Genomic DNA, 25,365 nt, shown 5'->3' with positions numbered 1-25,365 from the left:
ATGATCATTTGACTGGAGGTATTTTGCGTACGGTTCTTGAAAGGAAAAGACAAATTGTAACTAAGTATGGTTGAGAGTTGGAGAACCCGTGAAGTTCAAAATGTCATCATCATTTGACTGGAGCTTTCACTCAATTAGTATGTTTTTTCTTTTTCTTTTTCTTTTTATTTTATATTTATATTTATTTTTTTCTTTTTATTAAGATTCTCTATATGTACCCTTGTTTCATTAACTATATATATATATATATATATATATATATATATATATATATATGTATATATATATATATATATATATATATATATATATATATATATATATATATATATATATATATATATATGTTTGTTTCATTTTCTCTCTATCTTGTCTCTCTTTTCAAAATGAATCCAAACGTTAGGAAAATAGTAATGGAAGTTAACGATGATAGTTCATCATCTGAGGATGAACTTATCAACAATAATTTGTTACCTGTATTGTCTCATACTACACAACTTCTTCTTTAGAATAATGCTAATTCAAGCAACATTCAAAGGATAAATGCAATCCACAGAGATCGTTTAGAGGTTGAACAACTGGTGATCCGACATTATTTTGCGGATGATTCAACCTATGGTCACGCGCAATTCCACAGAAGGTTCTGTATAAGCAAAGGTTTGTTTATGGGGCTTGTTGGTGACCTGGAGATGAATTATCCTTATTTTTAAACAACATTGGATGCAACAAATCAAAGAAAGGCTATAATCCAGACTCATTAGATGAGTATCTGAATATGTCAGAAAGAACTTCTCATGAAGCTCTTGAAAACTTTTGCTACAGTGTTGTCTAAATATATAAGGCTGAATATTTATGTGACAACCCAAAAAATTTTGCCTCGTAAGTCCAGCCATTCAATTCAACCGTGTGTCAGACTCGTTTCTGCTATCTTTTAGCCTTGTTTAGAGTCTGTTTAAGGGTTTAAAGCTCAGTACATTCAAGCATTGAGTATAGGATTGAGTTGCGTAAGTTCTTTGCGTTGAAATCGAGCCGAACACACCATTTGAGGGAGTGTACGACCGTACAGATGAGTGTACGGCCGTACACATGTGTATGCGGCCGTACACCCATGTTGACCATACACCCCCTCCATAAGAGTGATATCCCTTCATTCCTAAGTCATTTCTTCAGTTTCCAAGTCAAGAACTCGAGTTTTCTCTCAACTATCATCAAGCTTTTCACCCAATATTCAAGATTGTAAGCCTTTCTTCCATTTTGATTTGTTGTTATCCTTCTTCACCTAGTAACACCCTTTCATTTCATCCATGTAAATCATCTTTTGGGTAGATCTTCAAATCTTCATCCATTTCACCAAGAACACCAAGAACACACACTTGTTCTTGGTGATTGTGAACCCTCTTGAGCCTCCAAATCTTCATCCTATGCTTAGTACATGTTATGAACACTTGATTAACACCTTAAAATCGTCCAAAACTCAAGATCATAAGGAGTGTACGTCCGTACACCCATGTGTGGCCGTACACCCCTCAAAACACCCCTAAAGGGCCTCCAAAATGCAAATCTAGCTTCAACACTTGATGAGCAATAGTCCCACAAGCTTGCCTATCATCCAAGCAAACTTTTGTGCACTTGTTACCATGAGTGTACGGCCGTACACCCCATGGCCGTACACCCATGGCCGCACACTCCCTATTGTGTCCGTAAAATCCCTTTTGATGAATCACATGTGATTCTAACACTTGGTCCACGTGTTTCCTAGTCCCTATAGGTGTTTCCTTGCATGTGGTTGCTTCTAAACACTATATTCATGCCAATATATGTCAATATATGTCATTTAGGACTCGTTTGCGTCTCGGGACTTCATTCGTGGAACTTCTCATCCTTACGCGCATATTCGTTTGAATCACCCACATCATGTGAGTTTATACCCCTATAATCAATCTTTTAAACTGTTTTAAGGGGGGAATACAAGTTGAACACAATGATAATTGTGTAAATGTTTGTTATAAACATCTTTCAAAAGATTGCTTATGTCTTTATAAGTGATCAAAACATTTCAAAAACTCTTTTTAAGTTATGTTACTTTATAGTTTATAAACCTCCGTTTTTAAAGTACAATCATAACTTAGTACATAAATGAGTCTTTTCAGTAACAATTCAAAGTAAACATACTAGTAAACTATAATATGTATAGTTTAGGGGTTCAGTTCATACGAGATACTAGAACATACTATAAAGAGAAATAGGGAGGTAGATACAATACACGATAACATAGAGAACATACTATAAAGAGAAACAGGGAGGAAGATACAATACACGATAACAGAAAGAACATACTAACATACTATAACAGAAAGAACATATTAAATGCTATAGCAGAAGAACAAAACAGGATCTAATTATGCTAACAATCACTAACTCATTGTTCTAAACAAAAGGTGATAGTAAATTGGGTATACGTGATCAGATAACTTTAATGTGAGACTACTTCATAGCTCAACAATCTGTTTGCTGAAGTCGCGTTTGGTAACCAGAATCTCTTGCCGGGAGAGCGTATAGTACGGGTACTACTCATCACATTATGACCTTAATAAAACAAACTTGTTTTAAGGTAATCAGTACTTCAGTAGGTCAATTCAAAAGACAACTGTGTACTTACATTTTCCCATTACTTTCATATTGTGACAGTTCCACTTGAAAGTTAATGCAAACTATTTTCAAGTTAAGATAGTTATAAACTACGGAAAACTTACATCTTTTCAAACGACAAAAAGAACAGTCGAGTCTAGTACATTCAGTAGAAAGGGGGCTATAATGCTAACTTTATGATTTCTTAGTTTATACATCAGGGATATATATTAATCGGATCCAACAAGAAGTAGGATGTGTGCTTTCCGCTTCATTTCCTTTTCCTTGTTTGGTTGTGGGCTTAGAGCAGATTCACCCAGCCTACTATCTATTCGATCTTAGCTATATATATATATTCTGTATACACCAAGAAATCATAAGGAGTACCATGTATGGGTCAGGTCATAGGAAACTAATCCAATGCACAGTTTTCTAGTACAAAACCTACTTTTCAAATAGAACATTTGGTATACAAAACTAGAAACTTACCAGTAAAGGGTTTAATCCATTTTATTAAACCATTATAACCTAAAGGACCTTAGGTGGTTAATTCGATAATACCTTAGTTTTGTACATCAGGGTTATATATAATTAATACCCGATAGGTAGTTGGATGTGTGCTTTCCGCCTCATTTCCTGTTCCTTGTTTGGTTGTGGGCTTAGGGCAGATTCACACAATTAACTATCTGTCCGATATTAGATTATATACAGGTAGTATAAACTAAGTTATTATAGAAGGAACCATTGTGGTTACCATGAGTGTATGGCCGTACACTCCATGGCCGTACACCCATGGCCGTACACTCCCTATTGTGGCCGTAAACTCCCCTTTGATGAATCACATGTGATTCTAACACTTGGTCCAAGTGTTTCCTAGTCCCTAAAGGTGTTTCCTTGCATGTGGTTGCTTCTAAACACTATATTCATGGCAATATATGTCAATATATGTCTAGGACTCGTTTTCGTCTCGGGACTTCATTCGTGGAACTTCTCATCCTTACGCGCATATTCGTTTGAATCACCCACATAAGGTGAGTTCATACCCCTATAATCAATCTTTTAAACTGTTTTAAATGCTTTTAAGGGGGGAATACTAGTTGAACACAATGACAATTGTGTAAATGTTTGCTATAAACATCTTTCAAAAGATTGCTTACGTCTTTATAAGTGATCAAAACATTTCAAAAACTCTTTTTAAGTTATGTTACTTTATAGTTTATAAAACTCCGTTTTTAAAGTACAATCATAACTTAGTAGATAAATGAGTCTTTTCAGTAACAATTCAAAGTAAACATACTAGTAAACTATAATAGATATAATTTAGGGGTTCAGTTCATACAAGATACTAGAACATACTATAAAGAGAAATAGGGAGGTAGATACAATACACGATAACATAGAGAACATACTATAAAGAGAAATAGGGAGGAAGATACAATACACGATAACAGAAAGAACATACTAAGATACTATAACAGAAAGAACATACCAAATGCTATAGCAGAAGAACAAAACAGGATCTAATTATGCCAATAATCACTAACTCATTGTTCTAAACAAAAGGTGATAGTAAATTGGGTATACATGATCAGATAACTTTAATGTGAGACTACTTCACGGCTCAACAATATGTTTGCTGCAGTCGCGTTTGGTAACCAGAATCTCTTGCCGGGAGAGCATATAGTATGGGTACTACTCATCACATTATGACCTTAATAAAAAAAACTTGTTTTAAGGTAATCAGTACTTCAGTAGGTCAATTCAAAAGACAACTGTGTACTTACATTTTCCCATTACTTTCATATTGTGACAGTTCTACTTGAAAGTTAATGCAAACTATTTTCGAGTTAACATACTTATAAACTACGGAAAACTTACATCTTTTCCAACGACAAACAGAACAGTCGCGTCTAGTACATTCAGTAGAAAGGGGGCCTATAATGCTAACTTTATGATTTCTTAGTTTATACATCAGGGATATATATTAATTGGATCCAACAGGTAGTAGGATGTGTGATTTCCACTTCATTTCCTGTTCTTTGTTTGGTTGTGGGCTTAGAGCAGATTCACCCAGCCTACTATCTATTCGATCTTAGCTATATATATATATATATATATATATATATATATATATATATATATATATATATTATGTATACACCAAGAAATCATAAGTAGTACCATGTATGGGCCAGGTCATAGGACACTAATCCAATGCATAGTTTTCTAGTACAAAACATACTTTTCAAATAGAACATTTGCTATACAAAACTAGAAACTTACCAGTAAAGGGTTTAATCCATTTTATGAAACCATTATAACCTAAAGGACCTTAGGTGGTTAATTTTATAATACCTTAGTTTATACATCAGGGTTATATATAATTAATACTCGATAGGTAGTTGGATGTGTGCTTTCCGCCTCATTTCCTGTTCCTTGTTTGGTTGTGGGGTTAGGGCAGATTCACACAATTAACTATCTGTCCGATATTAGATTATATGCAACTAGTATAAACTAAGTGATTATAGAAGGAACCATTGTGGTTACCATTTTTACTAAAAGAAATAAGGGTTCTCTTAAAGAAAAATTTCATCAAATATAAAGGAACTATTAAAGTTAACTCCATGAGTACCAAGGGAATACACTAGGGTTATATACAACGAAGATCTAACCACCAATGGGATGTGTGCCTTCCGCCTCATTTCCTGTTCCTTGTTTGGTTGTGGGCTTAGGGCAGATACACACAACCGATTGTTTGTTTACTCTGGGTTTTATATAACTTGTATCCATTTAGTACTCATAGAAAGGATTGTAGAGTCATTTTTACTTATCTTTCATAAAAGCAGGAAATATAGGATTTCCTGGAGGAACAGGCGAACTTTTCTAAACAGAACTTACAATTTACTTACAACTTGCTACAACTTTCTTACAACTTAATTACATCACTAAAATCTTATGAACTCACCAGCTTAAATGTTGATCTACTCTTTCAAAATAACTTGTATTCTCAGGAGACCGGTAGACAGGTACGCGCTCTGGGATTCAGAAGATGGAGCATAATAGCTTCATGTATTTTTGTTAATTACTTTGTAGTCTATGTTATGTGAACCGCATACTTTGTAAACACTTTCTTTCTAATGAAATGGTTGTTTATTTCTTTGATTACTATGATGCATGTCTTGTGATACTAAACATGACGTCCTCCACCCCCGAACGTTTCCGTCGTTCCGGTTTTGGGGTGTGACAGATTGGTATCAGAGCATTGTTTATAGTGAACTAAGTATATCAACCGATAAAAGATATACAATTATAAATACAATGGGGCCGAAGTGCTCTGGATAATAATATATTTTAAATATATAACGATACCTTATAAAAGTATACATACGTGCTTATACATATATACATACTAGAACAAGTTATTGGATTACTGTCTAAGTTCATAACTATTTTGGTATGTACTTGACCCGATGGTGCATGGTTCTTTTGGGTTGCCTTCACCAAAGCAACTTGATAGGATGAATTATGGAGAGAGAGGATTAATTATGATTTATTAATATATTATGAGAATAATATATTAAAGGAGAAATCATATTGTTTAATTAATATTAGTCAATAATTAATTAAGAATTAATTTTGTGGCTAAAAAAGATTAATTAAACTTAGGGGACTAGAACTATCAATTGTGTGATAGTTGAATATTGGGCTAATGGACTGCATATTAGAGGAGTGGACGAATTCTATGGGGAAACCCATTAGAAATCGTCCAAGGCCTCTAAGGAAGGAGTTCGTGTAATGTCCGTATTTCTAGGCTAGGCATTAATATTGATGTGATAGTCTAGGTTAACCTTTGTAACTCATTTTGAAGAAATGAAAAGGAATTATATGAATATTATGTGAATTATGTGTTTTATGCTTAATTACTACGATTTAATTAATTAAGAATAAAAATGGGCGTCGAAAATAAATATTAGATAAAGCCGATATCTATTAAGAAAGTTGTAGTGGTCGTGACAAGGATTACGGATATATAAAGAATACCGAAATCCGAGTTATAACGAAGAAGTTATGACTTGTCGAAGTTTCGCGACAAAACCGGCACGGTGCCGAATGTCGTAAAAAGTGAATTTTTGATAAACTACTTTTTAGCCTTAGTGATCTAAACGAAAGTCGTAGTGTTCGTCAAACTGAGGGTATGTATAAAAAGAACACCCAAATCTGACTTCGTATGAGGAAGTTATGATTTTTCTAAGTTTCAACTTAGCACTAGACAGCTAAAAACTCGAATTTTAGATCGAGTGATTTTTCGCCGATACAACCTAAACGAGAATCGAAGGTCTCGTCAATAGTAGTACAACGGTAAAAATATAGACGAAAACGGACGTCGGATGAAGAAGTTATGAATTTTTAACGGATTTCCTGTCCCGGTCTGTTAAAAATAATAATATAAACATTAAAGTCAAAATTATCCGACGAAGTCTAAACGAAAGTTGTAGAGCGTAATTTTACCTACGTGTGTATATAATTAACGTCAAAAACGGAGCTCGTATGTGAAAGTTATGTATTTTAGAAGTTTTTGCACAAAAATCGAGAAAAAATGTCAAATCCGAGAAATTTCGCATGGTGGACTTTGGCCACGTCACCCTCGCTCAAAAACGTGCCACGTGTTCGAAATTTGCTGAGTCACCGAAGCCACCTGGCGAGGCGTGTCGCCTGCTCTCGCATCCGAAGTGCAGCCCAGTAGCGATCCGACGCGTGCCCTACTGACGTGTCCGAGCTTCGCACCAAGCGTCACGACCGAACCCTCGGACCCTAGACTTCGGTCCAATCAGAAGCCTCCAGCAGGACCCTCGCACGTGCGAGCCATGTGCTTGGTCTTCAGATCTGCTGCCACCTGGAAGTCTCTCAACCGTTGGATCAGGAGCCTCGCCCCCTATAAATAGAAGGGTGCGAGACCTCCCGGTGATACTTTTAAAAATTGTCATTTTTAACCCCTCTTTCAATATTTCATTCATTCCAACTTCCCCCAAAGCCCCGATATCATACTAAACACCCGAAACACGTCCCGAAGTGCCCGAGAAGCCCGAGAAATTTATCTTTTCGGTTTCGAAGCCCGACCCTCGCAGAGCCCGATTTCTCAATAAAACTCCCGGTTTTATTAGAAACGATCGTTTTAGGAAACGAAGTGCTGCCCGATTATCATTAAATCAAGTGAGTGTGTAGTCACTTTCATCTTACACCTAGATATGAAGTATTTTCTATAAAATACGTGCTATGTGTAATTATATTAATTGTTTAATTGAGGTGACTGTTGAATAGATGTTTGATACAAGTTTTAAACTGTATATGTATTTTATTTACAAATATGTTGGGTAGAACATGGGTAGACGAAATAGTCGATGTGTGATAAAATGGTGAGAGGCCTCGATGTTGTTGTTGTTGTTGTTTTTGTTGTTGTTGTTGTCGTCTAGCGGAGTATAGATGACGACCATGGACCTTTCTAGACAGTCCAGTGGAACACTAGCAGGTTCGCAACTTGTAGGTTTTGGTGAACTAAATGTTCATTGGCGTACTCCATCCCCTCATGGTTGCCTTTAGGACATGTATGGCTGAGGAGTCCCCTTAGCAGTAGTGTCCGTCCCGATGATATTCCTTAGGCTAGGTCCCTTGTGATAGGTGTTTAGGGACGTAAAGTGAGGATAACAGGAATGGGTAATCAGGGTTATTGTTGATTGGTGAACTTAATAAGCTTATTATTATTGTGGGTTAAAAACCCTATATGCTCACCAGGCTCCCAAGCCTGACCCACTCAGCTTTTAATTATTACAGGTAGTGGACCCCGAGCATAGTCGGAGGATGATGAGAGATTTTTGGATTATAGGCCAGTAGTTGTAAATAACTGTTGTAAGGCTTATAATTTCTTGTTTATGCTTTTGATCTGTATCGGGACATGACATCCCGAGGTTTTGATATGAAATGAAATTGTATATTTCTTAAAGAAAGGTTTTGATAAACTTTTATCATGTTTTGTTTTGGGGACCAATTCCGCAACATCTTTTAAAAGGATTTCTCTGATTTTATTTTAAAAAGCAAAAATTAAATCGGTCTTTTCTGGCCGAGAAATTAGGGGATGTCACAGTCCGTTGGCTGCTTAGGGACTAAGCAGTCAAATTAGGGTTTCCTTGTTAGATAACCCTAATAGCCTCACTATTTAAGGACCCCTAGGGCACCAAAAACGTGGCTAAGAGTTTCCTTAGGGTTTCTAGACGTTCATGAGTACCTCTCCTCTTCTCCTTCTTCATCGTCTTGCTCTTGGTGTTTGTGAGCCATTAGAGGAGTGACACTTGTGACTCTAAGCTTTCATTAGTCAATTACAAGAAGGAATAGATTGTTATTACTACATAACAATCAAAGGTAAGATCTAAACCCTATTCTTATGTTAATATCGATTATCACATGCTAGATCTAGGGTTTAAGGCTTTGGATGATTATTGCATGTTCATTAGACAAACTAGATCCAAAGCTTTAGGGTTTGCATGTACACCATGGGAATGTTGTAGTGCCCAAAACCCATCACAAGTATCACAAGAAGAACATAATAGAAGTATTTAAAGGTTGAACACTACGGTCAAACCTGGACAGTTATGTAATCACAGCTAGGATCAATATAGCATGATCAACTATATTCATTTGAGATGTGACCGACATGTGTTTGGGAGTGATGTGGTGTTGCAACAGTCTTAAAACTTACCTAACTCTATTCAAGGGAATTCTAGATCAGAACATAAGGATAAGATACTCTGGGAGTATTTTATGATACTATAAAAAGATAACAAGTTTAAAACATACCAAGTACATCACATTAAAATACTATAGGAGTATTTTAGGCACTATATAAATAACTTATGTGATACCTTAAAAGACCCTTACGGATAGGACTATAATCTTGCAATGTATACTCCCCAGGTTTTATATAATTGAGATTTTATAGACATAGAATTTGTGATCTACACTTCACTACCTGTTCCTTGTTTGGTTGTGGTTTTGGAGTAGGATCACTTATTCGAAGGTATATTTAATATTAAATTATATACAACTTGTATACATTGTGCAATTATAGAAGGAATCTGTAAGGATCACCCCATAATGTTTCATTTAAATCTCATAGATTCTTTAGACACTTCCATTCTCGCACGACAAACCCAGATAGATGTAACCACTTCCTCATAGCAGTCAACAAAAGAGTCAAGGAGGAACAAGAGCAAGTTCATGAGAAGTTTTCAAAGAAGGATCAATCGAAGTAACCAAAACGTCTTATGCGTCACACTAATAAATAATAATCTTGGTTAACTTAATGAGTTAGTGGAAACACTGCTCACATTATGTGTTAGGATTATTTTCTTTCGTGCAACTGGTAACAGTTATTCAGGTCACAAATATTCATTCGAGGATAGGCATTTCTAATTCATAAAGTTTATTTGGTATAGACTCTTTTATGAATTGTTTCCAGAACTCTGTGGAAGTCAGGACCAGATACACTCAGAACTAGGATAACCTTGTCTTTCAAATTTCGGCTTATATCCACTGCTATAGACTTATTCCCTCTCATCTTTGTATTCTTTTAGCAAAGATGCCTCCTCGCAGAGCAAACAGGCGCACTACTCCGATAACTCCAACTCAACCGCCACTACCTCCACCACAATTCAATCCTGCTGCTCTCTAAGAAGCGATATCCTCTGCAGTGGAAACTGCTCTAGCTCACTTCGGCGAAAGTGGTACCTTCGGATCTGGTACCGGTATCCACTTAGCAAACCCCGGAAATTCTCACGGACACCCAAGGGAGTGTTCGTACAAGGACTTCATGAACTGCAAACCCAATTCCTTTAATGGAAATGGTGGAGTCATCACTCTGATGCGATGCTTTGAGAAAACAGATTCGGTCTTCGAAATCTGTTTGTGCCTAGAAGGGAGCAAAGTGAAGTTTGCTGCCTGCACCTTCTCCGACAAAGCCCTGACATGGTGGAACAGCCATGTTAAGTCACTGACCCTATCAGTGGCTAAATCAATAGGTTGGGAAAACCTAAAAGAGTTAATGCTGGAAGAATACTATCCGTTGGGCGAAGTTCAAAAGCTGGAACAAGAACTATCGGAGCTCACGATGGTCGGCTCAGACATAGTGGCCTACACTAACAGGTATAGCGACCTAGCAGCACTATGCCCCGGGATGGTTACCCCGGAGAGAAAGAAGATAGAAAGATACATCTGGGGTCTAACTGCCCCGATCCAAGGAGATGTGCTGTCTTCTAATCCAGCCACATTTGATAGTGCCTAACGCCTGGCTCAGCGGCTCATCGACAATGGAGTCTGCCACGGTGTAGAAGTCCCTGTTCCCGAGCCATCAAAGGGAGAGGACTATAAACGGAAGTCGGGGAACAAGAGGAAGAATAAGCGAACAACACAGGAAACCCCGCAGGAGCAACAAACGAGTACTATGTATGCCGCCACAACACCTGCCACTTCAGCTCCTGCCAGTAGGTATGCTGGAACCCTCCCAAAGTGTGGGAAGTGCAACTATCTCCACACCGAAGTATGCCGGGGAAATGCAGTGTCTGAATTGCCACAGAAAGGGACACACAGTCCGTTTCTGCAGGGCACCGGCTCAATCGATCTCCCAAGTCCCCGGAGCTGAAGAAAACCAAGCCTGCTATGGCTGTGGTGAGAATGGACACTACCAGAGGGACTACCCGATAACAAAGAACTCAGGAGGGAATGGACGAATTCTGATGATCACCACATGAGAATCAACCCCGGAGTCGCCAGCAAGCATCGGTACGTTTTTGAAATAAGAATTACTTTAAAAATAAATTTATATTTATATATAAGATTAAAACTTGGGGAAAACACTTGAAAGTAATTATAATAACTCACTTATTGGAACAAGTCACAGTATTCAAGAGAACTAAAAGATCCGCTCAGAGAACCTATGATGGCTTAGTATGTACATCAGGGTTGTGCATAGCTAAGATTTTGTAGACTTAGAGTAAGTGATTCCGCCTTAATTCATGTTCCTTGTTTGGTTGTGGATTTGAGGCAGAGTTACTCAGTCGACTGTCTTATTCATCTTAATTATTCATAACTTGTATATGACAGACGATCATAGTGGTACCAAGGAGGATCGTAGTATAAAGTATCGACACTAGTTATCAAAGCACTTTCATTGTATATACTCGCTCATCGTGGTACGATACGTAGAAGTGTTAACATCAAGGGGAAAACAGAAAGCACTAGAACGTTTACAAAGAGTACATTGTCGAGCACACTAGGGGTACATAATCATATAATAGACGTTTCTTTCAAATCGGTCAAACTTTGTTCAGTAAATAGGCCGTTGCTATCATTCGTCATGAATTGGAGTGGTCCTCACCATACTAAGTTCATATGGTTCCATCGCCTTAACCGTAAAATTCACGAAACCTTCGTCATTCGTAACGACAGTCCGACCTAGACCTCAGTTTTGTCTCTCGTATTCTAAACCCCGAAGTACATATGCGAAGAGTACTTTGCCCTCCGAAGCATTGTCGTCGTATGTTCATCAGACCTTCCCGAAATACCACTCGTTCAACAGACCAAGTTCAAGCACAGTGGCGAAGGACGAATATAGACCACCTATCACTATTCAGTGTATACGCGACGGTGGTATATGATTATGATTACTCAGATTTAGTATGTGTGCTTCCGCATTATCTCCTATTCCTTGTTTGGTTGTGGACCTGGGCCAGAGTCGCACATCCGACCGTCTTACTAATCTTAATTATATACGACGTGTATACACGAGGTAATGATAAATGGACCAAGTATGAATCCTATCATGAACACTAGGGCAAAGTTGTCAGGTCTACGAGTGGGTATTCAGCCAGTCAGAGGAACACAACCCCAGTAGTACTGCTGAGAAAGCTAATTTCGGGACGAAAGTCCATCTAACGGGGGGATGATGTGACAACCCAAAAATTTTTGCCTCGTAAGTCCAGCCATTCAATTCAACAGTGTATCTAACTCATCTTTTATCCTTGTTTAGAGTCTGTTTAAGGGTTCAAAGCTCAGTACATTTAAGCATTGAGTATAGGATTGAGTTGCGTAAGTTCTTCGCGTTGAAATAGAACCGAACACTCCATTTCAGGGAGTATACGGCCGTACACATGTGTGTGCGGCCGTACACCCATGTTGGCCGTACACCCCCTCCATAAGAGTGATATCCCTTCATTCCTAAGTCATTTCTTAAGTTTCCAAGTCAAGAACTCGAGTTTTCTCTCAACTATCATCAAGCTTTTCACCCGATCTTCAAGAATGTAAGCCTTTCTTCCGTTTTGATTTGTTGTCATCCTTCTTCACCTAGTAACACCATTCGATTTCATCCATGCAAATCATCTTTTGGGTAGATCTTCGAATCTTCATCCATTTCACCAAGAACACACACTTGTTCTTGGTGATCATGAACCCTCTTGAGCCTCCAAATCGTAAGTACTCCTTCTCTATGCTTAGTACATGTTAGGAACACTTGATTAACACCTTAAAATCGTCCAAAACTCAAGATCATAAGGAGTGTATGGCTGTACACCCATGTGTGGCTGTACACCCCTCAAAACACCCGTAAAGGGCCTCCAAAATGCAAATCTAGCTTCAACACTTGATGAGCAATAGTCCCACAAGCTTTCCTATCATCCAAGAAAACTTTTGTGCACTTGTTACCATGAGTGTACGGCCGTACACTCCATGGCCGTACACCCATGGCCGCACACTCCCTATTGTGTCCGTAAAATCCCCTTTGATGAATCACATGTGATTCTAACACTTGGTCCAAGTGTTTCCTAGTCCCTATAGGTGTTTCCTTGCATGTGGTTGCTTCTAAACACTATATTCATGCCAATATATGTCATTTAGGACTCGTTTGCGTCTCGGGACTTCATTCGTGGAACTTCTCATCCTTACGCGCATATTCGTTTGAATCACCCACATCATGTGAGTTTATACCCCTATAATCAATCTTTTAAACTGTTTTAAGGGGGGAATACAAGTTGAAAACAATGATAATTGTGTAAATGTTTGTTATAAACATCTTTCAAAAGATTGCTTATGTCTTTATAAGTGATCAAAACATTTCAAAAACTCTTTTTAAGTTATGTTACTTTATAGTTTATAAACCTCCGTTTTTAAAGTACAATCATAACTTAGTAGATAAATGAGTCTTTTCAGTAACAATTCAAAGTAAACATACTAGTAAACTATAATAGGTATAGTTTAGGGGTTCAGTTCATACGAGATACTAGAACATACTATAAAGAGAAATAGGGAGGTAGATACAATACACGATAACATAGAGAACATACTATAAAGAGAAATAGGGAGGAAGATACAATACACGATAACAGAAAGAACATACTAACATACTATAACAGAAAGAACATATTAAATGCTATAGCAGAAGAACAAAACAGGATCTAATTATGCCAATAATCACTAACTCATTGTTCTAAACAAAAGGTGATACTAAATTGGGTATACGTGATCAGATAACTTTAATGTGAGACTACTTCATAGCTCAACAATCTGTTTGCTGAAGTCGCGTTTGGTAACCAGAATCTCTTGCCGGGAGAGCGTATAGTACGGGTACTACTCATCACATTATGACCTTAATAAAACAAACTTGTTTTAAGGTAATCAGTACTTCAGTAGGTCAATTCAAAAGACAACTGTGTACTTACATTTTCCCATTACTTTCATATTGTGACAGTTCCACTTGAAAGTTAATGCAAACTATTTTCGAGTTAAGATAGTTATAAACTACGGAAAACTTACATCTTTTCAAACGACAAACAGAACAGTCGAGTCTAGTACATTCAGTAGAAAGGGGGGCTATAATGCTAACTTTATGATTTCTTAGTTTATACATCAGGGATATATATTAATCGGATCCAACAAGAAGTAGGATGTGTGCTTTCCGCTTCATTTCCTTTTCCTTGTTTGGTTGTGGGCTTAGAGCAGATTCACCCAGCCTACTATCTATTCGATCTTAGCTATATATATATATATATATATATATATATATATATATATATATATATATATATATATATATATATATATATATTCTGTATACACCAAGAAATCATAAGGAGTACCATGTATGGGTCAGGTCATAGGAAACTAATCCAATGCACAGTTTTCTAGTACAAAACCTACTTTTCAAATAGAACATTTGGTATACAAAACTAGAAACTTACCAGTAAAGGGTTTAATCCATTTTATTAAACCATTATAACCTAAAGGACCTTAGGTGGTTAATTCGATAATACCTTAGTTTTGTACATCAGGGTTATATATAATTAATACCCGATAGGTAGTTGGATGTGTGCTTTCCGCCTCATTTCATGTTCCTTGTTTGGTTGTGGGCTTAGGGCAGATTCACACAATTAACTATCTGTCCGATATTAGATTATATACAGGTAGTATAAACTAAGTGATTATAGAAGGAACCATTGTGGTTACCATTTTTACTAAAAGAAATAAGGGTTCTCTTAAAGAATAATTTCATCAAATATAAAGGAACTATTACAGTTAACTCCGTGAGTACCAAGGGAATACACCAGGGTTATATACAACGAAGATCTAACCACCAATGGGATGTGTGCCTTCCGCCTCATTTCTTGTTCCTTGTTTGGTTGTGGGTGTAGGGCAGATACACACAACCGATTGTTTGTTTACTTTGGGTTTTATATAACTTGTATCCATTTAGTACTCATAGAAAGGATTGTAGAGTCATTTTTACTTATCTTTCATCAAAGCAGGAAATATAGGATTTCCTGGAGGAACAGGCGAACTTTTCTAAACAGAACTTACAATTTACTTACAACTTGCTACAACTTTCTTACAACTTTCTTACATCACTAAAATTTTATGAACTCACCAGCTTAAATGCTGATCTACTCTTTCAAAATAACTTGTATTCTCAGGAGACCAATAGACAGGTACGCACTCTGAGATTCAGAAGATGGAGCATAATAGCTTCATGTATTTTTGTTAGTTACTTTGTAGTCTATGTTATGTGAACCGCATACTTTGTAAACACTTTCTTTCTAATGAAATGGTTGTTTATTTCTTTGATTACTATGATGCATGTCTTGTGATACTAAACATGACGTCCTACACCCCCGAACGTTTCCGTCATTCCGGTTTTGGGGTGTGACAGATTGGTATCAGAGCATTGTTTATAGTGAACTAAGTATATCAACCGATAAAATATATACAACTATAAATACAATGGGTCCGAAGTGCTCTGGATAATAATATATTTTAAATATATAACGATACCTTATAAAAGTATACATACGTGCTTATACATATATACATACTAGAACAAGTATCACAAGAAGAACAGAACATAAGTATTTAAAGGTTGAACATTGCAGTCAAACCTGGACAGTTATGTAATCACAGCTAGGATCAATATAGCATGATCAACTATATTCATTCGAGATGTGACCGACATGTGTTTGGGAGTGATGTTGTGTTGCAATAGTCTTAAAACTTACCTAACTCTATTCAAGGGAATTCTATATCAGAACATAAGGATAAGATACTATGGGTGTATTTTATGATACTATAAAACGATAACAAGATTCAAACATACCAAGTACATCACATTAAAATACTATATGAGTATTTTAGGCACTATATAAATAACTTATGTGATAACTTAAAAGACCCTTACGGATAGGTCTATAATCTTGCAATGTATACTCCCAAGGTTTCATATAATTGAGATTTAATAGATTTAGAATTTTTGATCTACGCTTCACTACCTGTTCCTTGTTTGGTTGTGGTTTTGGAGTAGGATCACTTATTCGAAGGTCTATTTAATCTTAAATTATATACAACTAGTATACATTGTGCAATTATAGAAGGTCTCTGTAAGGATCACCCCATAATGTTTAATTTAAATCTCATAGATTCTTTAGACACTTCCATTCTCGCACGACAAACCCAGATAGATGTAACCACTTCCTCACAGCGGTCAACAAAAGAGTCAAGGAGGAAAAAGAGCAAGTTCATGAGAAGTTTTCAAAGAAGGATCAACCGAAGTAACCAAAACGTCTTATGCGTCATACTAATAAATAATAATCTTGCTTAACTTAATGAGTTAGTGGAAACACTGCTCACATTATGTGTTAGGATTATTTTCTTTCGTGCAACTGGTAACAGTTATTCAGGTCACAGATATTCATTCGAGGATAGCCATTTCTAACTCATAAAGTTTATTTGGTATAGACTCTTTAATGAATTGTTTCCAGAACTCTGTGGAAGTCAGGATCAGATACACTCAGAACTAGGATAACCTTGTCTTTCAACTTTCGGCTTATATCCACTGTTATAGACTTATTCCATCTCATCTTTGTATTCTTTTATCAAAGATGCCTCCTCGCAGAGCAAACAGGCGCATTACTCTGATAACTCCAACTCAACCGCCACTACCTCCGCCACAATTCGATCCTGCAGCTGTCCAAGCAGCGATATCCTCCGCAGTGGCAACTACTCTAGCTCACTCCGGCGAAAATTGTACCTTCGGATCTGGTAGCGGTACCCACTTAGCCAACCCCGGAGATTCTCACGGACACCCAAGGGAGTGTTCGTACAAGGACTTCATGCACTGCAAACCCAATTCCTTTAATGGAAATGGTGGAGTCATCGCTCTGATGCGATGGTTCGAGAAAACAGATTCGGTCTTCGAAATCTGTTTGTGCCCAGAAGGGAGCAAAGTGAAGTTTGCTGCCTGCACCTTCTCCGACAGAGCCCTGACATGGTGGAACAACCATGTTAAGTCACTGACCCTATTAGTGGCTAACTCAATAGGTTGGGAAAACCTAAAAGAGTTAATGCTGGAAGAATACTGCCCGTTGGGCGAAGTTCAAAAGCTGGAACAAGAACTATGGGAGCTCACGATGGTTGGCTCAGACATAGTGGCCTACACTGACAGGTTCAGCGACCTAGCAGCACTATGCCCCGGGATGGCTACCCCGGAGAGCAAGAAGATAGAAAGATACATCTGGGGTCTAACTGCCCTGATCCAAGGAAATGTGATGTCTTCTAACCCAGCCACATTTGATAGTGCCAAACGCCTGGCTCAACGGCTCATCGACCATGGAGTCCGCCATGGTGTAGAAGTCCCTGTTCCCGAGCCATCAAAGGGAGAGGACTATAAACGGAAGTCGGGGAACAAGAGGAAGAAGAAGCGAACAACACAGGAAACCCCGTAGGAGCAACAAACGAGTACTATGTACGCCGCCACAACACCTGCCACTCCAGCACCTGCCAGTCGGTATGCTGGAACCCTCCCGAAGTGTGGGAAGTGCAACTATCACCACACCGAAGTATGCCGGGAAATGCAGTGTCTGAATTGCCACAGAAAGGGACACACAGTCCGTTTCTGCAGGGCACCGACTTAACCGATCTCCCAAGTCCCCGGAGCTGAAGAAAACCAAGCCTGCTATGGCTGTGGTGAGAATGGACACTACCAGAGGGACTGCCCGATAACAAAGAACTCAGGAGCGGATGGACGAATTCTGGTGATCACCGCAGGAGAATCAACCCCGGAGTCGCCAGCAAGCAGCGGTACGTTTTCGAAATAAGAATTACTTTAAAAATAAATTTATATTTATATATAAGATTAAAACTTGGGGAAAACACTTGAAAGTAATTATAATAACTCACTTATCGGAACAAGTCACAGTATTCAAGAGAACTAAAAGATCCGTTCAGAGAAGCTATGATGGCTTAGTATGTACATCAGGGTTGTGCATAGCTAAGATTTTGCAGACTTAGAGTGAGTGATTCCGCCTTAATTCATGTTCCTTGTTTGGTTGTGGATTTGAGTCAGAGTTACTCAGCCGACTGTCTTATTCATCTTAATTCTTCATAACTTGTATATGACAGGCGATCATAGTGGTACCAAGGAGGATCCTAGTATAAAGTATCGACACTAGTTATCAAAGCACTTTCATTGTATGTACTCGCTCAGCGCGGTACAATACGTAGAAGTGTTAACATCAAGGGGAAAACAGAAAGCACTAGAACGTTTACAAAGAGTACATTGTCGAGCACACTATGGGTACATCATCGTATAACAGACGTTTCTTTCAAATCGGTCAAACTTTGTTCAGTAAATAGTCTGTTGCTATCATTCTTCATGAATTGGAGTGGTCCTCACCATACTAAGTTCATATGGTTCCATCGCCTTAACCGTCAAATTCACGAAACCTTTGTCATTCGTAACGACAGTCCGACCTAGACCTCAGTTTTGTCTCTCGTATTCTAAACCCCAAAGTACCTATACGAAGAGTACTTTGCCCTCCGAAGCATTGCCGCCGTATGTTCAACAGACCTTCCCGAAATACCACTCATTCAATAAACCAAGTTCAAGCACAGAGGCTAAGGACGAATACAGCCCACCTATCACTATTCAGTGTATACGCGAGGGTGGTATATGATTATGATTACGCAGATTTAGTATGTGTGCTTCCGACCTATCTCCTGTTCCTTGTTTGGTTGTGGACCTGGGGCAGAGTCGCATATCCGACCGTCTTACTAATCTTAATTATATACGACTTGTATACACGAGGTAATGATAAATGGACCAAGTATGAATCCTATCATGAACACTAGGGCAAAGTTGCTAGGTCTACGAGTGGGTATTCTTCCAGTCAGAGGAACACAACCCCAGTAGTACTGCTAAGAAAGCTAGTTTCAGGACGAAATTCCATCTAACGGGGGGATGATGTGACAACCCAAAAAATTTTGCCTCGTAAGTCATCCATTCAATTCAACCGTGTGTCAGACTCGTGTCTACTATCTTTTAGCCTTCTTTAGAGTCTGTTTAAGGGTTCAAAGCTCAGTACATTCAAGCATTGAGTATAGGATTGAGTTGCGTATGTTCTTCGCGTTGAAGTCGAGACGAACACTCCATTTGAGGGAGTGTACGGCCGTACACATGAGTGTACGGCCGTACACATGTGTGTGCGGCCGTACACCCATGTTGGCCGTACACCCCCTCCATAAGAGTGATATCCCTTCATTCCTAAGTCATTTCTTTAGTTTCCAAGTCAAGAACTCGAGTTTTCTCTCAACTATCATCAAGCTTTTCACCCGATCTTCAAGAATGTAAGCCTTTCTTCCGTTTTGATTTGTTGTTATCCTTCTTCACCTAGTAACACCCTTTGATTTCATCCATGCAAATCATCTTTTGGGTAGATCTTCAAATCTTCATCCATTTCACCAAGAACACACACTTGTTCTTGGTGATCATGAACCCTCTTGAGTCTCCAAATCGTAAGTACTCCTTCTCTATGCTTAGTACATGTTAGGAACACTTGATTAACACCTTAAAATCATCCAAAACTCAAGATCATAAGGTGTGTATGGCTGTACACCCATGTGTGGCTGTACACCCCTCAAAACACCCGTAAAGGGCCTCCAAAATGCAAATCTAGCTTCAACACTTGATGAGCAATAGTCCCACAAGCTTGCCTATCATCCAAGCAAACTTTTGTGCACTTGTTACCATGAGTGTACGGCCGTACACTCCATGGCCGTACACCCATGGCCGCACACTCCCTATTGTGTCCGTAAAATCCCCTTTGATGAATCACATGTGATTCTAACACTTGGTCCACGTGTTTCCTAGTCCCTATAGGTGTTTCCTTGCATGTGGTTGCTTCTAAACACTATATTCATGCCAATATATGTCAATATATGTCATTTAGGACTCGTTTGCGTCTCGGGACTTCATTCGTGGAACTTCTCATCCTTACGCGCATATTCGTTTGAATCACCCACATCATGTGAGTTTATACCCCTATAATCAATCTTTTAAACTGTTTTAAGGGGGGAATACAAGTTGAACACAATGATAATTGTGTAAATGTTTGTTATAAACATCTTTCAAAAGATTGCTTATGTCTTTATAAGTGATCAAAACATTTCAAAAACTCTTTTTAAGTTATGTTACTTTATAGTTTATAAACCTCCGTTTTTAAAGTACAATCATAACTTAGTACATAAATGAGTCTTTTCAGTAACAATTCAAAGTAAACATACTAGTAAACTATAATAGGTATAGTTTAGGGGTTCAGTTCATACGAGATACTAGAACATACTATAAAGAGAAATAGGGAGGTAGATACAATACACGATAACATAGAGAACATACTATAAAGAGAAATAGGGAGGAAGATACAATACACGATAACAGAAAGAACATACTAACATACTATAACAGAAAGAACATATTAAATGCTATAGCAGAAGAACAAAACAGGATCTAATTATGCTAACAATCACTAACTCATTGTTCTAAACAAAAGGTGATAGTAAATTGGGTATACGTGATCAGATAACTTTAATGTGAGACTACTTCATAGCTCAACAATCTGTTTGCTGAAGTCGCGTTTGGTAACCAGAATCTCTTGCCGGGAGAGCGTATAGTACGGGTACTACTCATCACATTATGACCTTAATAAAACAAACTTGTTTTAAGGTAATCAGTACTTCAGTAGGTCAATTCAAAAGACAACTGTGTACTTACATTTTCCCATTACTTTCATATTGTGACAGTTCCACTTGAAAGTTAATGCAAACTATTTTCAAGTTAAGATAGTTATAAACTACGGAAAACTTACATCTTTTCAAACGACAAAAAGAACAGTCGAGTCTAGTACATTCAGTAGAAAGGGGGCTATAATGCTAACTTTATGATTTCTTAGTTTATACATCAGGGATATATATTAATCGGATCCAACAAGAAGTAGGATGTGTGCTTTCCGCTTCATTTCCTTTTCCTTGTTTGGTTGTGGGCTTAGAGCAGATTCACCCAGCCTACTATCTATTCGATCTTAGCTATATATATATATTCTGTATACACCAAGAAATCATAAGGAGTACCATGTATGGGTCAGGTCATAGGAAACTAATCCAATGCACAGTTTTCTAGTACAAAACCTACTTTTCAAATAGAACATTTGGTATACAAAACTAGAAACTTACCAGTAAAGGGTTTAATCCATTTTATTAAACCATTATAACCTAAAGGACCTTAGGTGGTTAATTCGATAATACCTTAGTTTTGTACATCAGGGTTATATATAATTAATACCCGATAGGTAGTTGGATGTGTGCTTTCCGCCTCATTTCCTGTTCCTTGTTTGGTTGTGGGCTTAGGGCAGATTCACACAATTAACTATCTGTCCGATATTAGATTATATACAGGTAGTATAAACTAAGTTATTATAGAAGGAACCATTGTGGTTACCATTTTTACTAAAAGAAATAAGGGTTCTCTTAAAGAATAATTTCATCAAATATAAAGGAACTATTACAGTTAACTCCGTGAGTACCAAGGGAATACACCAGGGTTATATACAACGAAGATCTAACCACCAATGGGATGTGTGCCTTCCGCCTCATTTCCTGTTCCTTGTTTGGTTGTGGGCGTAGGGCAGATACACACAACCGATTGTTTGTTTACTTTGGGTTTTATATAACTTGTATCCATTTAGTACCCATAGAAAGGATTGTAGAGTCATTTTTACTTATCTTTCATCAAAGCAGGAAATATAGGATTTCCTGGAGGAACAGACGAACTTTTCTAAACAGAACTTACAATTTACTTACAACTTGCTACAACTTTCTTACAACTTTCTTACATCACTAAAATCTTATGAACTCACCAGCTTAAATGTTGATCTACTCTTTCAAAATAACTTGTATTCTCAGGAGACCAATAGACAGGTACGCACTCTGAGATTCAGAAGATGGAGCATAATAGCTTCATGTATTTTTGTTAGTTACTTTGTAGTCTATGTTATGTGAACCGCATACTTTGTAATAACTTTCTTTCTAATGAAATGGTTGTTTATTTCTTTGATTACTATGATGCATGTCTTGTGATACTAAACATGACGTCCTACACCCCCGAACGTTTCCGTCATTCCGGTTTTGGGGTGTGACAATTTACGTGGTCCAACATCCACTGACATTCAACTTTTGTATGAAGTACATGAAGCTAGACATGGATTCCTTGGAATGTTTGGTAGCATTGACTGCACACATTAGAATTAGAGGAATTGTCCAACGGAATTGAGAGGCCAATACATGAGGGATAACCATCAGTATCCATCAATGATACTAGAAACGGTGACGTCACAAAATTTATGGTTTTGGCATGCATTCTATGGTGTAGCCGGTTCGAACAAGATTTAGACGTCCTCTACCAATCACCATTGTTTGATGAGAAATATCTTGGAACAGGACACGATTGTTCATTTTATCTAAATAATGAACACTACAAACATGGTTACTATCTTGCGGATGGAATATATCCATCATGGGCTGTATTTGTGAAGGTATATCCATATTAAGTAACCGAAAAAAAGATACGGTTCAAGGCGGCACAAGAAATAGCAAGAAAAGACATAGAACGTGCTTTTGGGGTCCTTAAAAGACGTTGGGACATATTAAAAATGTCTGCACGGGCTATGACGGTGAAGAAAATAAAAAATATAATGTACGTTTGTATTATACTACATAATATTATATTAAAATGTTAGGGTGCTGCGATATCTCCTGTATATCAGCCCGACCCCCCCCCCCCCTCACATGGGCCTTACCCTAAAGCCCATCCAATTATTCTAGTCCATATGATTGTTCTTGAATGGCCCATTATTGGCCCAATCACCAAAGCCTAATAGAAAGGCCCAACTTAAGGCCCAATTGAAATTAGGGTTTTCAAATAAAATGATGATTAGGGTTAAGTGTTTCTTACTTAACCCATTAAGGACTTAATCCATTAAGTCCATCAATCTATTGGTTCAATCATGTAGTGTGGTCGGGCTTAATACATAATCCCAATCCGGTCATCCAAAATGCGGGTCCCGACAACCCATAATCCATATATCCAAAATTAGGGTTTTCTAAACCCTAAGTAGGGTTTCCAACCCAATCACAACCCAATAGGCCCAAAACTAAGTCTTTAGATCAATTAGGGTTTCACTAGGCCCATTAGGGTTCCGTTAGTCGGGAACCACCCATTACCACCTCGGGTAGTGATGGTCAATGGCGGCTCACGGCAGCGGCCACCACCTCACGGTGGTGGTTATGGTTCTTGTCCATTTTTGTCCAAGCATCCCAAACGAAATCTAACACACACAAAGCACACCGCCACCCAACACGGCGGCTGGTGGCGGCAGCCACCACTTCACAGTGGTGGTTAAGAGTTTTCTTTTTATTATTCTAGCCACTAATTACAATTTACAATGCTAAACCCCAAATAACACACACACACGCTCTAATACAAACACACACACACACACACAACCACCCTAGTGGTGGCCGGCGGTGGCACGTGGTGGCAGCTACTACCTAACGGTGGTGGTGGTGGCTTCCTTGGTTTTCCGACCAAAGAAATACATACAACATAATATATCAACACACCTAAACACATGGAAAAACACGCACACAGCCACCTTCCACGGTGGCTGGTGGCGACGAAAGGTCTCGTGACTCGTCGAGTCCACCCTTGTGACTCGACTCGCCGAGTGCACCCTTGTGACTCGTCGAGTCCACTTATTTTCCTCAGAAGTCTCGTGACAGTCCAGCTCAGCTCGTCGAGTTGGCCCCCAACTCGTCGAGCTGTCGCATGATTCAGTTCTTCGGGACAGACCCTAACCAACTCGTCGAGTCGGCTCATTGACTCGGCGAGTTCATTCAGGCCAAATGTTCATTCAGACGATTTCAGTCAGATCTATTACTCCAAACACTAAATCTATCATCCCAAGGCTCAATAACCACGTAAAGCTTCGATCTTTACGTTCATACATGAGATTATTGCTCCAAAATGCTAATACATGCCTTTCATGAAGGATTTAGTTCATCAACCCTCATTTGAACGACTAAAGCTGGGACATCTAGACTCTAAGGACCTTAGGAGGTCCATATCTGAGGTTTCCAACCACAACCATGTCTCATTCAACTCATAGATTCAAAAGGATGGAAGCAAAGCCCTAAAACTCCCAAAATGAGATCTAGTACAAGGAATGAACAAGATGAGGACTTTGTACCTTCTCTTAGCAGCTGAAACACTCAATACCACAGATCAACTGCCTTCTTTTGTTCCCCATCATGAAGCTCTTCATCCTTCTTCATATAAATGCACCAAGAACCACAATATGAGCTTCTCTCTTACTCTCTAGCTCTAATAGCAATTAGGGTTTGCTCTCAGGGGAAGGTAGCCGCAAATGAGGCTATAAATGCCTTTAAATAGGTCCCAAACCCGGGAAATTAGGGTTTCTCTGCCCAGCACCTACTCGGCGAGTCCCTCCTCTGACTCGTCGAGTCCATTCATTAAATCCACGCGGCAATCTCGACTCGACTCGACGAGTTGGTCCCTCAACTCGTCGAGTCCCTCCTTAAATCTCAAGATTAACATACACAATAATGTCCCTGAAAATCCAGATGTTACAATTCTCCCCCACTTGAATTAGATTTCGTCCTCGAAATCGCTCCTCCACAACATATAGATCTAATCCAATAACCAAACATCACCATTGAAAGGGTCTCATACCACACAACTATCTTCCTCTCTAGACACCTGAATCCAAACAGGAACTCCTCCGTAGAAAAAGGACAGACCCATCT

This window comes from Lactuca virosa, chromosome 9 (genome assembly GCF_052849685.1).
Source record: "Lactuca virosa cultivar CGN04683 chromosome 9, Lactuca_virosa_CGN04683_v6, whole genome shotgun sequence".
Classification (NCBI taxonomy): domain Eukaryota; kingdom Viridiplantae; phylum Streptophyta; class Magnoliopsida; order Asterales; family Asteraceae; genus Lactuca; species Lactuca virosa.
Note: the sequence above shows the minus strand (reverse complement) of the source record.